At 35.6% G+C, this 6,762-nt stretch overlaps 1 pseudogene; it reads right to left on the bottom strand.

Annotated features, from left to right (window-relative positions):
* Positions 1–4,144: 4,144 nt before the first annotated feature.
* LOC108305777 lies at positions 4,145–6,326 on the bottom strand (annotated as a pseudogene).
* Positions 6,327–6,762: the final 436 nt, after the last annotated feature.

Below are 6,762 nucleotides of genomic sequence, written 5' to 3' on the forward strand. Positions count from 1 at the left end.
AAATGCACAGAATCCAGAATTAATATGAACACAGGAGATCGGAGGATTTCAAATAAACCCTAGATGACTCTGGTTTTCACTTTGACAGTTTTAAGATAACTGAGACAGAGGATAAAGTCTTGAGCCCATTGAAGGTGAAAGTCCTATAGAAAACCACCTCATAAATCTGAGAACCAAAAAAAGCTATCTTGTCAATATAAACAAGAAATAGACACATCATTCAGAAGGGAAACTCAAAAACAATGGTTTTTACTGGTAGGAAAAAAATAATCTACTCTAAAACGCTGTAACCAAAATTCAGGCCTCATCTGGCTTCGTATTTGAAATTCATGAAAATGTTGTGATCTGGAAAACCTCTCAATGGTTCCAAACCAAATTTAACACAGTATTAAAACACACGCACAAACACACACATACACACATTATAAACAATACGGGCTTATTTCAAAATCAAAGACAATTCTGCATTTAAAATGACAAATATAATTTACTGTTCTGATAAATTATGATAGGCAAACCATCTCGATCTTGTAGAAACAGTGTTCAATACAATTAATATTCACTCCTGACAAAACTATCAGCTAATCAGGAGGAGGAAAAATACTTCCTTAAAGGTATAAAACAGAAGCCCCCCACCCCCAGACCACAGACAACTACTAGGCCTGTTAGGAACTGGGCCACACAGCAGGAGGTGAGTGGTAGGTGAGTGAGCACTACTGCCTGAGCTCCACCTCCAGTCAGAAAAGCAGCAGCATTAGATTCTCATAGGAGCGCAAACCCTATTGCGAACTAGGCACGCGAGGAATCTAGGTTGTGTGCTGCTTATGAGAATGCTTGCTGATCTGAGGTGGAACACTTTCATCCTTAAACAATACCCTCGCCACCGCAACACCCCTGTGAAAAAATTATCTTTCATGAAAGCCATTCCTGGTGCCAAAAAGGTTGGGGACCAATACTGTAAAAGATAATTGAAAAAAAATTATAACAAACATTATTACTGTTAAAACATTTAAAATTTTCATTAAGATCACAAAAAATACTTTTTTATTCTGCTAATATAATTTCAATCAACAGAAAAATGAAGATTCTAGCTAGTTTAGCATAAAAAAAGAAAGTACAAAATTGAAGGATAGAAAAGGAGAAACAAAATTCTATTTGTTGATGCCATGGTCTACATAGAAAGCTAAAAGTGTAGATAAATTATAAGCATTAATGATAAAAAAAATTCTTAAAGTTCACAATGTAATGGTCAATGTACAAAAGGTAGTTGAATTTCTATCTATTGTCAAAAATTAGAATACATAATTTAAAACATATATTATTCAATATATCTATTTTAACACATCGATAAACTAGAATAGCAATAATACATATCTAGGACTGAATCTAATCAAATATATTAGATCTTTTTATTTAGAAGATAATAAAATATTAGACAATAAATAAAACTTTAACAAATGGAGGAATATCCCTTAATTGCTTTTGAAAAACTTAATTCAATCTTGTAAAGATGTCCAATTTCACTATAAACAAAATAATTTCAGTAAGTTCAAATAGAATTTTTTATCTTTTTCCATGTTTATGTGTGTGTGTGTTCCAGTCAATAGGGTGATTCAGAAAATCATAAGTAAAGTATGCCAAAACAACAATCTCAAAACAAAAACTTGAAGAGAAAAACAAGAATACAAGAAATGAAAAAAAACAAGATGATAAAAAAACAAGATCAGTTCTATAATAAATCAAAATTTATTATAAAGCTATATTAATTATGACATGTTCTTAGACTACATAGTGAAAATAAAAAAGAATTAAAAATCCAAAAAATGGCCCATACAAATATAGATAAAATTTGTGTCAAAGCTATTGTCAGGGGTCAGTAGGGAAAGGATAGATTATGAAAATTTGGCATTGAGAAAGCTGGATTTTATATGAAAAAACATAAATTGAATTCCTACTTCAACAATAGGTAATTTCAGGTGAATTGAAGAATGAAATGTAAAAGGCAAAACAATGAACTTTTACGAAACTCTATAAAGTAGAATATTTTAATATGCATAATAAAATCAACTTTTTAGGAGGATACAACACTCACATCATAAAGAAAATTTGAAAAACTAGAATATTATAAAATTAAGGAATTGTTATCATCTAAAGATCCCACAAAAGTATAAACACTTCCCAGGAGAAGACATTTCTAGCATATATGGCAGTAAACACTGTATCAATAAGAAAATTATAAAGGGCCCTTTAGAAAAATGAGCAAAAGATGAAAAAGTTTTTCTCAGATGATACACACATGGCTCATATTACATGAAAATATTCTCAATATTATTATCAGAAAAATTCAAATTAAAAAAATTAAATCATATATATTGAATGACAGTCAAAATTTAAAAGCTTGACTATATCATGTTAGAAAGTACAAAGAATCGTGGGAATGCTAAAGCACAGTTGGTAGAAATTTTAAACTCTTCGATCATTTTCAAAAGGATTTTGATGCTACTTAGTAAATTTGTTTTATGTTGTTTTGTTTTTGAGGTGTACTCTTGCTTTGTTGCCCAGACTGGAGTGCAGTAGCTCAGTCTCGGCCCACTGCAACCTCCATCTACCGGGTTCAAGCAATGCTCCTGCCTCAGCCTCCAGAGTAGCTGGGATTACAGGTGTGCACTACCACACCTGGCTAATTATTGTATTTTTTTTAGTAGGGACTGGGTTTCACCACACTGGCCAGGCTGGCTTCAAATTCCTGAACTCAGGGGATCCACCCACCTTGACTTCCCACATGCTGAGATTATAGGTATGAGTCACCGTGCCCTGTCTCTACATAGTATTTGAGAAAGCAGTCTGCTCTTGCAAAAATGCCATTGAGAAACACTTGAGTACATGCAGTAATAAACAGGTTTTAAAAAAGTGAACAGAATCATTATTTGTAAAGGCAAATATTCCAACCCAAATGTCAACCAACAACAGAATGGACAAATATTTGTAACACATTGATATAATGGGAAACTACGCGGCTGGGAAAATGAATCAGTTACAGCAACTAGCAAGTTAGAGGAACTTCACATACTTAATTCTGAGTTAAAGAAGTGGCAGAAATATGTATACGACATGGGTTATTTCATTTAAATTTCAAAACATACATAAAATGAAACTATATAGAGTGTAAAACTTTAGACAAAAGGAAATGAAGTTTTTAGTTACTTCTGGGAAGAAGGCTGGGTGATAATATTGCGGAGGGGCATACAGAGGGCTTCTTAGATGCTGAGAAACTGCTTTTGTAAACTGAGAGAGATGATGATTAGATGGAGAGAAAGAGACTGGAGAGTTTCATTCTGCTACTATATTTTGAATCTGTGCATATCTTTTGGAAACAGAACATTTTAAACAAACAAAAGTACATATTAGGCTTAAGTCTGTTAACCCAACATCCATTAAGTACATTGGCTTTGAAGCTAGACAAATTTGGATCCAATTCTGGGTCAATCACTTACCACTTCTGTGATTTGGGGAATGTTTATTTTCTTTGTCTGTGAAATATAAGTATCTATTTCATAGAAATGGAAAGTTTGAGTAAGATAGTGTACGTAAAGTACTCAGCACAGCACCTGCCAAAATAGTACTCATGATTAGGTGGTGGTTATGATAAGACTCCATCTTCATCCTATATGGAATAATTACAACATATAGACTCATAGCAGAGTTAGACAGAAGGAGATTCTAAAATCATATTACCTCTATCATCTCAGAGTTTGTACTGTCTTTGGTTCTCAGTTTTCTCACCTTTAAAATGGAGATAAGAATACTTAGCTCAACCAGTAAGATGTGGACTATTTGAAATCGTGTATATAAACTGCCCAGCAGAATGCCTGATACATGCTCAGTTTTCAGCAAGGGACAATTTCTGTTAGCAGTATATTGCTGTTGTCAATAAAGCATCTTTTTTTTTAAAGTATGAAATAAACAATTTTATTAGATACACTCATTTATCTGACATATTGAATTAGACAAAGAAATATGTATGTAACCAGAGAAAAACAATCACATTCTCATACTAATTTAACACACAGCAGTGGTTAAAAATAATGAATTATAAAATGAACTCCAGGATTTAATGTAAAAGCCACTCCATACAAGAAAAGTTTCAGGCTTCTAACTTCATTGAATCAGTGCTAAACGTGTTTCTTTATATTCCTCAGCTTCTTCCAAGTCTTTTTCATTTTCTAATATCTGTTAAAGATCCAAATATGCAGCTTCTAACCTGCGCTGGCAATCTGTGATCATCATCCGGGATTCTTGTAGGAATCTACAAACCTGCTTTTTAATGTCATAATTCACCATCTTCAGCTCTCATTTTTTCAATCTTTTCTTCTTGTTGTTTTGCTTCTTTTTCATACATCACTTTTTTCTTTGACTAACCGCTTCACCATGCCGGGCTTGATCTTGATCTGTCTCACGCGAGGATCGGTCACGGTTCCTGGAGGGCCAAGAGAAGGAGGGGCGGAGAACCCGGGTAACCGTGGAAGGCCACGCCAACACGGCGGTTATGTGGGCGTCAGTAAAGCATCTTAATAGTGGCTTTGTAATGTATCAGTTCAGCTAGGCTGAACTTCATTTCCTAAAAATCCCTTTCCTGGTTTGCTTTTGGTGAATGTGGGCCACAAGACAGATTCTTGTGGGAAGTCTTGTGGGAGGGTGAAGTGAAGTTGCAGTCCTTTAGTAGCACACACACACACTGGCTTGCCTCAGTGTAAAGGCAGAGACCAGACCTCCAGCTGTTTCATCTTCCTCTAGATCTTCCTATATCTCTCCTCAATTCTGGGCCAGGTGTATTTTTAGCTTCATAAGAAGGGCCCCAGGTTCTGCAGAATATCCATACCCTCAAGATCAGGGGCAACAGACTGGTGTGAGTTTGAACCCATGCCAGGCCAACGTGTGCTTGTGGGCTCCAGGTTGTTCTTGCACCCCTCCGTTTACATTCATCTTTCCTTTTCTGTTGCCTGCCCCCATAGTCTTCAAGGACATCAGATGCACAGATGACAGCCTTACAGAAACTGCTTAGCCAGCTCCAACAACTGTGTAAAGTAAAATCCTTGTAACAAAATCCTTTATGTGTCTGTATGTGTGCATGTCTGTGTGTATACTTACATATATTATTACATGTATGTACATGCATACATACATGTAATAATATATGCATACATTTACTTATAAGTAGAACAATTAAGATATATAATTTGTCTGTGTACATATATATTTCAGTACTCTTGCTCTCTGACTCCTGACTGATTTACATGTTAGCCTTACAATCTGTGAATAATCATTTTTACTGACATAGTAATAACTTATTCATTTCAGACTTTAAAAATAAGATTCAGCCCATGTTGGTAAGAAGCTATAGAGAAGAGGTACACAAAAATTCTGAGTAAAGATGCAGTTCAGGTGGAGCAGAATGAGCACTATTTCACCAACTCCATAATGAAGAGGACACGTACACGTTTGGATGCGAATTTAAACTGCGAAGATCTTATACTGTTAATCATCCCAGAAGTGTTCAGCAGTATTATATTCAACCCTCTGTCTTGCACTGGGAAACACTTGGGACATATTCATGATCAGAAGAGGGCTTTCACTGCAGCTACTACCATCATTTACCTTCCTTAGTGTTGTTCCTTGTGCTCATCTTTAGCCATTTTCCCTGAGAGAACCAGGAATGGAAAGACAGAAATCTTTGGGAATCTAATATGTCTTTCACGCTGAAGACAAGTGATCTGTCTCTAAAGTTGTCTTCCTCTTCTATATTCAGCATAAATAGAATTTGAAAAAAATCTAGTGACATGGTATGAGTCATATGAGTTGAGATATCATCTGTTCTTTGCCACGGTGTGGTATTTATTATGACATCTTAGACCCGGACAAAGTAGTCAAACTAATTTGATCTCAACTCTTCATGTTTCAAATGAGGATCTATGGTTTAAAGAGATTATTGTCAAATTTGCCAAAGCCACCTAAGTGTTTAGTGGCAAGTTTCTAAGGAGAATGAAGTTCTTGTGCAAACAGGATGTCCAATGAGGTTTTTTCTTCCCTACAGGTTTTAAGAAATTCTGGAAGAACTAAACTTTTTGAAATTTTATGAAATATGATCAACAAATAATGCTATAGAGCTTCACATTTATTTTCCTGTCCTGAAAGAGGTAACGTTGGCCTTGAAAATTGTTTTGCATTCCAACAGTTTTCAAGATGGAGAGGAGAAGCCTGGAAAATTTTAAATCACCCTGATGCTACTTACTTTCCAGTGCATCAGTCCCATTGCTGATCGTTGCCATGTTTGTGATGGTTAGCCTGTGAACGCTGGCAGGAAATCAATGTGACCTCTTGTCGGGTTCCCATGTTTCAGAGAATCTCCCCCTTGAAGACTGAAAATTTAAGAACATCAATAAGTGCCTTCCTACTCTCTGAATATTTTCCTTTTTCATGACTTGAATCAAAATATTCTTGCTTTCTCTTTTTAGATTGTGAACTAAATTGGGAAGGTGTTAATGAGGCCATGGTTAGAAATGTTATTCCCATCGGGATGGGACAGTCTCTCATAACTAAAAACTGAATTTGAAACTTTGTCAAGTTGCAATATTGGGGTTCAGGGTGCCCTTAGCTCCCCTGAGAGGATGTTTCTCCAGGTTCTTGGCCTCCTGCCCTCTCAAGCATCAGAGTGGACCACAGCGCAATGTGCAGTAAATGCAGACTCAAAAGCATTTTGTAGAA

Source organism: Cebus imitator, unplaced genomic scaffold (assembly GCF_001604975.1).
Source record: "Cebus imitator isolate Cc_AM_T3 unplaced genomic scaffold, Cebus_imitator-1.0 Scaffold3, whole genome shotgun sequence".
In the NCBI taxonomy this organism is placed as follows: Eukaryota; Metazoa; Chordata; class Mammalia; order Primates; family Cebidae; genus Cebus; species Cebus imitator.